The following is an 8,138-nucleotide window of genomic DNA, read 5'->3' as shown; positions in this document are numbered from 1 at the left end:
GTCACGGCAGTGGGGTCGAGGGGGAGACGGGGGCGACGGCGATGCGGTGTCGAGGCGCAGGCCGGCGAGGAGGAGGAGGCAGGCCGGCGAGGCAGCGCTCCGGCGAGGCGAGGGCGCGGGGTCGAGCGCGACGGCGTCGGTCTCCTCCTCGATCCAGACCGGGGGGGTGAGATATTTCGGGGGGGGGGGGAAGCGAGGCTGTCGGTGGGGGGGGGCAGGGGATAAGGTGAGGGGGGTTGGGCCGGCCGGCTGGGCCTGGGGTGGCCCAGTTGGGCCAGGTCCAGTGGGGGGGGCTTTTGTTCCTTTTTTTTTTCTTTGTTCTGTTTTCTGTTTTCTCTTTTTTGTTTATTTCCTTTTCTGTTTTATTTCATTTAAAAGTATTTAGACATTTTATAAAAATGTGTTTCCTCCACCATAATTATCAGTGTATTATTTAGAACCCACTGAACATTTCTGTTTGAATTTTTGAAAACTTTTATTTTCCACTTTGATTATATTTGAAGTTTGAACTAGGAGTTTGACAAGGGTGTGGTTCAAATGTGATCAAGCCCTGTTTAGCAACATGATTAGCTTAATCACAGGGGGTTACTGTAGCATGATTCCCAGGGTGTTACAAATCTCCTCCACTACAAGAAATCTCGTCCCGAGATTTAGGAGGTAGAAGGAAACAGTGCGGGGTATTCTTCGCGCAGACGATCCTCTCGTTCCCAAGTGGCCTCATCTTCAGAATGGTGCGACCACTGGACTTTGAGAAACTTGATCGCCTTCTGACGTGTGCGGCGTTCAGCTTGGTCGAGAATGCGGACCGGATGCTCCTTATAGGAGAGGTCTTGCTGCAATTCGAGCACTTCATGATCCACAGCTCGGATTGGATCCTTGAAGCATCGGCGGAGCTGTGACACATGGAACACATCGTGAACCTGAGAAAGGTTCGGCGGTAGTTCCAGTTGGTATGCCACTTTTCCACGCCTTTCGAGAATAGTGAATGGGCCAATATAGCGAGGAGCTAGTTTGCCCTTGATCCCGAATCGGTGAGCACCCTTCATAGGTGTGACTCGAAGATAAGCCTTTTCGCCAGGTTGATAGACCATGTCTTTATGATGACGGTCATACTGACTCTTCTGACGTGACTGAGCAGTCTTGAGATTCTCGCGAATAATGCGGACTTGTTCTTCGGCATCTTGGATAATATCCGGACCGAAGAGTGGACGTTCCCCAGTTTCTGACCAGTTCAGAGGGGTTCGGCACTTTCGTCCATATAACACCTCGAAGGGGGCCATCTTCAGACTAGCTTGATAGCTATTATTATAGGAGAACTCAGCATACGGGAGAGATTCCTCCCATTTCTTGCCGAAGGAAATAACGCAAGCTCGAAGCATGTCTTCGAGGATTTGATTGACGCGTTCAACTTGTCCTTGCGATTGAGGATGAAACGCGGTACTAAATGACAGATGAGTTCCCATTGCTTCTTGGAAACTTGCCCAGAATCTTGAAGTGAATATGCTACCACGGTCTGAACTGATAACCAATGGAATACCATGGAGTGAAACAATCCTGGACATATAGAGCGTTGCCAACTGGCTAGCAGTGATCGTTTCTTTGACTGCCAGGAAATGTGCAACTTTGGAAAGCCGGTCAATGACGACAAGAATAGCATCATTACCTTTCTGCGATTTGGGAAATCCAGTGACGAAGTCCATCTCAACATGGTCCCATTTCCATTCAGGAATAGAGATAGGTTGCAGAGTTCCAGCAGGCCTTTGATGTTCTGCTTTGATGCGACGGCAAACGTCACACTCAGCAACATAACGAGCAATGTCTTGCTTCATATTAGTCCACCAGAATCTCTGACGGATATCTTGGTACATCTTTGTACTACCCGGATGGATACACAGAGGCGTATCATGAGCTTCTTTCATAACTTCCTGTGTCATATCCAGGTTTTTCTCTGCACATGGCACCACTAGGCGGCCCTTGAAGTATAGGGTGCCATCTTCAGAAATGGTGAAGAATGAGGGCTTTCCTTCTGCGAGGTAGCGCTTAATCTTGTGGGCTTCAGAGTCATACCCCTGTATTCTCTTGATGGAGTCCAGGAGATCTGGTTCGACGATCAGGGTATTGAGGGAACCCTGGGGAACAACACGGAGGTTCATCTTGCGGAACTCCTTAGGAGGGGGAGCGAGTGCACCCGGAGGAACAATATGGAGGTTCAGCTTCCTGAATTCTTCAACAAGTGAGGGCTGAACTTTATGAACTTGGAGGTGGTTGCAGTAAGACTTGCGGCTCAAGGCATCAGCCATTACATTAGCCTTGCCTGGAGTATAGGAAATACCCAAGTCAAAGTCTGCAACGAGCTCCATCCATCTCTGTTGACGGAGGTTCAGATCTGGCTGAGTAAACAGATACTTCAGACTTTGGTGGTCAGTGAAGATCTCGCAACGATTACCGAGAAGGTAATGTCGCCACTGCTTCAGCGCATGAATGACAGCAGCAAGTTCGAGGTCGTGAACTGGGTAGTTCTCTTCGTGAGGGCGCAATTGTCGAGAGGCATAAGCAATCACTTTGCGGTCTTGCATTAGGACACAGCCTAATCCTTGACGGGAAGCGTCGCAGTAAATGACAAAGTCCTTCTTAGTATCAGGTGGAGCTAGAACTGGAGCAGAAGTCAACTTGTCTTTGAGTGCTTGGAAACTTTCCTGACATTTGTCTGTCCATTGGAACTTGACGCCCTTATGCAGCAGGTTAGTCAGAGGCCTGGCGATCTTAGAGAAGTTCTCGACGAATCGACGGCAATAGCTGGCGAGACCGAGAAAACTTCTGACTTGCTTAACGTTCTTGGGAGGAGTCCAATCAAGAATAGCCTGAACTCGCTCGGGGTTGACGGCAATACCATCCTTAGAGATGACATGCCCCAGATAGGTTACTTCGGGTAGCCAGAATTCACATTTAGAGAACTTGGCATATAGTTGATGTTCTCGTAGTTTTTCCAGCACAAGTCGAAGATGCTCAGCATGTTCCTCTTCGTTCTTGGAAAATATCAGGATATCATCCAGATAAACCACGACGAACTTGTCGAGGTAATCCATGAATATGTAGTTCATCAGACGAGAGAAGGTGGCTGGAGCATTGGTTAAACCGAAAGACATGACGGTGTACTCGTATGAACCATAGCGAGTCACGAAGGCGGTCTTTGGGATATCCTCTTCGCGAACACGGATCTGGTGGTAGCCCAACCTCAAGTCGAGCTTAGAGAACACTGACGAACCCGCCAGTTGATCATACAGATCATTGATCCGAGGAAGAGGGTATTTATTCTGAATGGTAGCTTGGTTTATAGGACGGTAGTCTTGAACTAACCGGTTTGTCCCATCCTTCTTCTTGACATAGAGAGAAGGTGCTCCCCAAGGAGAGCAACTTGGGCGAATGAATCCTTTGCGAAGAGACTTGTCGATTTCCTCCTTAAGCTCAAGGAGTTCATGCGGCGGCATTTTGTAGGGTCGCTTGGCTATAGGAGTGGTGCCTGGTTTCAAGTCGATGATGAATTCGACAGCTCTAGCAGGGGGAATCCCTGGAAGCTCTTCAGGGAAGACGTCGAGGAATTCACGCACGACGGGAATATTTTCAATGCCCTCGAGTGGTGCAGCGTTCAATGCATTCAATGCATAGAGCCTTGCCTCGGCATTTTGCACCAGATTAGCTTGGTAAGCAACTATTTCATCTGAAGGGTGTAGCAGATGGACGGTTTTAGTGGCGCAAACTATAGAAGCAGTATGCGCTTTCAACCAATCCATACCCAAAATGAGGTCGATGTTAGACGACTTCAGGATAATGGGAGAGGCATAGAATTCCAGCCCTTCGATTTCCACGGGGACATCGATGCCAACCAAGGAGGTTTGACACTGTCCCACGGGGGTTTTGACCAATACAGAGGTGTTCATCTCCTCACATTTAACGTCGTGCTTGTATGCAAAATCTTCTGACATGAATGAATGCGATGCACCTGTATCAAATAAAACGGATGCTGGTACTGAATTTACGAGGAGTGTACCCATCACAGTAGCAGGCTGGTCTTGAGCTTCGTTGAGATCAACGTGGTTGGCATGAGCACGACCATAAGACTTAGCATTGTTGTTGCGGGGCTGATTGTTACCACGGCCAGTTGCTGGAAGGGCCAGTTGATTCTGGTTCTGGTTGCATTCTTTAGCACGGTGCCCTGGCTGACCACACCTGAAGCACAAGCCATTATTCGGAGTGGGAACAGGAGCTTGGGATGGTGGAGCCGGAAGTCTTGACTGCCTAGTTGGTGGTGGAGGCAGACGAGGTGCAGCATAGGTCTGCCTTGGGGCAGATGCATTTGGACGGTACATGCTGTTCGGGATCCATATCTTACGCTTCTGTGAGGGCGGGCCCGAAGATGAGCCCGTGTCACGGTTGCGTCTGTGAGAGCTCTGGTATTCCTGCAGACCAGTTTCGACATTGATGGCCTTGTTCACCAAGGTGGCGAAATCAGCAAAGTCATGCACTAGAAGTGCGAGCTTGATGTCAGCTTGAAGGCCATCACGGAACTTCTCCTGTCTGCGTGCATCAGTTGCAATGTCTTCTTCAGCATAGCGGGACAAGTCCAGAAACTCCCGCTGATAAGCTTCGACAGTTTTGTTGCCTTGGGTGAGGTTGCGGAACTCACGCTTCTTCCGGTCCATGACTCCTTGAGGAATGAAGCGGGCACGGAAAGCAGCTTGGAAGTCTGGCCATGTGATGATTGTTCCAGCTGGCAGAGTACGCCTGTGGCTGTCCCACCATTGAGCTGCGGGTCCCTTCAAGAAGAAGGAAGCAAAGGTGACATAGCTGGCAGGGGCTACATCAGCAGACTCCATCTCATAGGTGATGTCACGGAGCCAGTCATCAGCATCCAGAGGCTGAGTTGAGCTGCGGTAGATGGTTGGGTTGAGGCGTATGAAATCTTGAAGAGTCACTTGGGCTGGCTGCTGGTTCATATTGGGGCGAGGAAACTGAGCCATCATATTTTCCATGAATTGGCGGTTCAGTTCGAACTGTTGGATCATACCAGCCATGTACTCAGGTGGTGGTGGGGCATCGCCACCACGGCCACGACCACCTGGTCTAACCATCCTGCTAATATATAACAGGGGTAGTTCAGCATTTAGAAAATTTGCAATGACAAGAATCATTCATGATGAAACATGCATAATGAAAGGAGCACGATAGCTACTACTCAGTAGTCGGCATAGCTTACAAAAGGGGTCATGCATAGAGTTCAGTACACAGGGTTCAGTACATAGACTAAAACATCATAGGCGGCACACAGGCTCGCGGCGAATGCCGTTAACACTACAAACAAGCCTACATCAGTCCCAAGAGGTACTGTGGAGGTAATCGTAGCCCGACAGCTGGTAGTGAGGCAACAGATAGCCCTCCACGTCAGCAGACTGGGGGCCGCGGATACTCAGGTGTAGAGCCCGACGCTCAGGTGGCAGAAGAGGACCAAGTGCGGGAGAGTAACCTCCCACCTCTGGCCAACCGACACCGTGGGGCATCACGGTCCTGGCTGGGTAGATCGCAGAACGCGGTACCTGTCCAGACCGGACAAAGGGGTGTAGCAGCGTCAGAGCACGGTAAAGGTGCTGACGGGTGGTGTACATCTCGTGGCGAAGAGCTCGGTTAGCTCGATCCAGCCCATCAGCATGCAGAACCAGGTGCTGATGGTAGAAGGGCTCTCGGGTGACAGTGGAGTAGGCAGCAGTATAGTATCCCTCTGCACCAACATCAGAGGCGGTAGCAATGTGCCTGAAAGGGGAGGTGTCCAACTCCCGATACTCTCCACGAAGACGTGTCAGAGCAGCATAGGCTGCATCGTGGACAACCATATCGATGGTCACACCAACACCATGTGCGGTGTGCAGCACAGTAGTGGAGTCGTACTCCCGAGAGTAGAGGTGGACGATGGCACGGTACTGCTCCTGGTTAAAGTCCTGGTACTCCTCGTAGACGGTGTACTCAGGGTGCCAGCGATAACCCAGATAGGTCATCATCTCAGCTAGCACCGCAGGTGATCCCGAGGCACCAATGGCCATCGTGTGGCGAACAACCTGCCTCGTGGTTTCCATCTGAAAGCAAAGACGTTTCAAAGGAGTCAAATGACAGTGTGTGAATTGTTCAAAATACTATTCTAAGAAACAACTATGGCTTATCCATCTTAGGGGTGAACGCGGTCACGGGATCCTAGTGTTAGAGTTAGCAAATTCGTTTAACCCGAGTAGAAGAGAGTTCAGAGTCCCAGAGTAAAGGTCGAGGAGTAAAAGATCCTAGTACCACCCAATGGCGACGTGGGCCCGTAAGCCGCACATCCATGTTAGTAAAAGTTTTGCAATGTCTAGACTCGACTTCGGCCAAGGAGTGTGGAAGGGGGGTTCCTACAGGCAGTCGGCTCTGATACCAACTTGTTACGCCCCCGATTTGACCGTACACTAATCATGCACGCAAATGTGTACGACCAAGATCAGGGACTCACGGGAAGATATCACAACACAACTCTACAACATAAATAAGTCATACAAGCATCATAATACAAGCCAGGGGCCTCGAGGGCTCGAATACAAGTGCTCGATCATAGACGAGTCAGCGGAAGCAACAATATCTGAGTACAGACATAAGTTAAACAAGTTTTGCCTTAAGAAGGCTAGCACAAAAGTAGCAACGATCGAAAAGGCAAGGCCTCCTGCCTGGGACCTCCTAACTACTCCTGGTCGTCGTCAGCGGCCTGCACGTAGTAGTAGGCACCTCCAGTGCCGTGGGAGTCGTCGTCGACGGTGGCGTCTGGCTCCTGAACTCCAGCATCTGGTTGCGACAATCCGGTATAGAAAGGGGAAAAGAGGGAGAAAAGCAACCGTGAGTACTCATCCAAAGTACTCGCAAGCAAGGAGCTACACTACATATGCATGAGTATATGTGTAAAGGGGAATATCAGTGGACTGAACTGCAGATTGCCAGATTAAGAGGGGGATAGCTAGTCCTGTCGAAGACTACGCTTCTGGACATCTCCATCTTGCAGCATGTAGAAGAGAATAGATTGAATTCCTCCAAGTAGCATCGTATAGCATAATCCTACCCGGCGATCCCCTCCTCGTCGCCCTGTTAGAGAGCGATCACCGGGTTGTATCTGGCACTTGGAAGGGTGTATTTTACTCAGTATCCAGTTCTAGTTGTCATAAGCTCAAGGTACAACTCCGGGTCGTCCTTTTACCGAGGGACACGGCTATTCGAATAGATAAACTTCCCTGCAGGGGTGCACCACATAACCCAACACGCTCGATCCCAATTGGCCGGACACACTTTCCTAGGTCATGCCCGGCCTCGTAAGATCAACACGTCGCAGCCCCACCTAAGCACAACAGAGAGGTCAGCACGCCGGTCTAACCCTATGCGCGCAGGGGTCTGGGCCCATCGCCCTATGCACACCTGCACGTTGCGTACGCGGCCGGAAGCAGACCTAGCCTAGTGGCGTTCCAGTCCAATCCGGCGCGCGCCACTCAGTCGCTGACGTCAAGAAGGCTTCGGCTGATACTACGACGCCGGGATACCCATAACTACTCCCGCGTAGATGGTTAGTGCGTATAGACCAAATGGCCAGACTCAGATCAAATACCAAGATCTCGTTAAGCGTGTTAAGTATCCGCGAACGCCGACCAGGGCCAGGCCCACCTCTCACCTAGGCGGTCTCAACCTGCCCTGTCGCTCCGCCACAAAGATCCACTTGCGGGTACTCCTACGAGCCGACCCGACTTTAGTCATCACATGTGTCATGTATGTAGTATATAAATATATACCCGTGATCACCGCCCAGGTGATCACGGCCCGATAGTATAGCACAGCAGACGGACAAGAATGTAGGGCCACTGATGGAAATCTAGCATCCTATACTAAGCATGTAGGATTGCAGGTAAAGGTATCAACAGTAGTAGCAAGGATAGGCTATGCATCAGGATAGAATATCGAAAAGCAGTAACATGCTAAACTACTCTAATGCAAGCAGTATAGAGAATAGAGTAGGCGATATCTGGTGATCAAGGGGGGGGGGGCTTGCCTGGTTGCTCTGGCAAGTAGGAGGGGTCGTCGACTCC

The sequence above is a fragment of the Aegilops tauschii genome, chromosome 4, assembly GCF_002575655.3.
Source record: "Aegilops tauschii subsp. strangulata cultivar AL8/78 chromosome 4, Aet v6.0, whole genome shotgun sequence".
Classification (NCBI taxonomy): Eukaryota; Viridiplantae; Streptophyta; class Magnoliopsida; order Poales; family Poaceae; genus Aegilops; species Aegilops tauschii.
This window is presented reverse-complemented; position numbering follows the sequence as displayed.